The sequence below is a fragment of the Pteropus vampyrus genome, unplaced genomic scaffold (genome assembly GCF_000151845.1).
Source record: "Pteropus vampyrus isolate Shadow unplaced genomic scaffold, Pvam_2.0 Scaffold56, whole genome shotgun sequence".
NCBI lineage: Eukaryota > Metazoa > Chordata > Mammalia > Chiroptera > Pteropodidae > Pteropus > Pteropus vampyrus.
Window position 1 is genome coordinate 2,475,663 of NW_011888837.1, and position 2,028 is coordinate 2,477,690.

Here is a 2,028-nt window from a genome sequence, read left to right on the forward strand (position 1 = left end):
CCCTCTCTCCCTCTCTCTCTCTCCTTCTCTCCTTCTCTCTCTCACCCTTTCTCTCTCCCTCCCTTCCTGCCTTTTTTAGTGTGGTCTTATATCAGAAATCCTTTTCATTTTGGGGAGTGGTGGGGGCGGGGTGGTGGTGAGGGGAATGTCTCTGTCACTTTGTGGAAACAAAAAATGTTTATCTGAGCCATCAATTAAAAAGCCCTTTTGTGTCTGCTGATTCAGTACAATATCGTAACCATGAGAACACTCAGAGAAAGAAGGATGTCATGCGGGAGCCTAGTATCTTTGCAAGAGTGAGCACAATTCCAGGTAAAGTGCTCATTCAGCTATTTCCCTTGAGGAAAAGGGAGGAGGGGCTACGTCCATACTAACCTCCAGGCCCTTGCCTCCCCCGACTCCTTCCCGCCTTTTCCCGCTTCCCACTTGCTTACCTTGGTCAGGAAAAGGTACTGTGAGAAAATCAAGAGGGAAAGTAATGTCCGGGTTTCAGGCCGCTGTGATACAGGTACACACTCAGCTTGGCTGCTTATGGATTCTACTTTCTAATAACATGTCCTCAACTTGACCTCGGGGAGTGGGTTAGAGGAGTTCTTTATCCAATCCCCACTTTTCACCTGTTATTCATACTGTCAGCAGAAGGAGCCTTTTTACCGTAGTTGTTGGACTGAACTTGCTTCGGAGAGTTTGTCCCCCTGCTTGGTCACAAACTGATTGTCTGAAAGTCAGTGCTCACTCACCTGTCTCGGAGGTCTGTGCCAAGTGTGGGAGGAGGGGCACACGCGGCTCACCTGACCGAGGCTGGGGCTCTGCTCCTGGCAGTGCCCCTCCACACGCGGGGTCATCAAGCACAAGAAGCTGTTAATTATTACTCCTTTTTGCCACCGCAGGGAAGTGTCAGAAACCTGAGCCACTCCCTGCGCCTCAGTGCATGTTGGGAGTGTTTACTTTCTTTCTTAAGAGCAGCTGATAGGAACACTCCTTTGCTCCTTGTCACATATCTTGAGGAGAAGTGAATTGACATTCTGGATAACATTTTAACCACTGAATTGGACAGATTCTAATCTCTACTATCTAGATTATAGAGAAATATTCTATGTAAGAAATGACAGCAACTATGACTGAATGTCATTTTTCACCTGTCTTTTAAAATTTTTCTCTTTCAATTAGAAATTTCATGATTTTCTTTTCCTGTTCCCCACCACCACCTCTTTTGCCCGCCAGCACCTTTTCACTCAAGACAGTGCTTCTCAGACCTCAGGGCACACCAGAATCCTAATATAACTTGCTAAACCCATATACCTGTAGGCCTTGGCACCTATGCGACTCTGATCTAGTAGGTCTGGGGTAGGCTACTGGCATCTGTATTTTTTTTTATAAGCTCCTCAGAAGAATTTGGTAGACATCAAAGTGTTAAAACGTTGTAGTAAAGTATAAATGAGGAAATGAATAACAATTTAGTTGTTACCTATTGAATTGGATTTGGAGATTTTGCTTTTCCTTACTACCTCCAATTTCAAAAAGTTAACTAGACCTGTTGTGATCATTTTGCAATATATACAACCATCAAATCATTATGTTGCACACCTGAAACTAATATAATTTCATACGTCAGTTATACCCCAGTTTCTAAAGAAAAGAATGGATAAAGGCATTGACACAGAAAAAACAAAAAAAGAAAGAAAGAAAAAGAAAGGAGGAAGTCACCTAAGACTTAGAAACCCTCAGATTTTGGAGATTTTGCTTTTCTTTACTACCTGCAATTTCATGTTTTTATTTACACACACACACACACACACACACACACACAAATTTCCCAGTCTTGTTGATAATTTTTTAAAGGTTATTTTTCAAGTATAAATCTTAGAGCCCTCTAAAGGAATTAAATACTATTGCAATGAGTTTAGTAGGCAGAGTTGATTTCTGGTGTCCTGTGTGTTCAAGCATCAGATTCACAGACTGATCATCACTAAAGATTTTCAGATTAGATGTTCAATAGATATAGTATTTTAAGTGTTCTATATGTTC

General features: G+C 41.8%; 1 protein-coding gene across 1 annotated transcript in view; it reads right to left on the minus strand.

Annotated features, from left to right (window-relative positions):
• RASSF6 (Ras association domain family member 6) overlaps positions 1–853 on the minus strand; it is a 49,040-nt gene extending 48,187 nt beyond the window's left edge. The window contains exon 1 of the mRNA XM_011360621.2: positions 741–853. The gene's annotated coding sequence lies outside the window, so the exon portion shown is untranslated. The remainder of the gene's footprint in view (positions 1–740) is intronic.
• Positions 854–2,028: the final 1,175 nt, after the last annotated feature.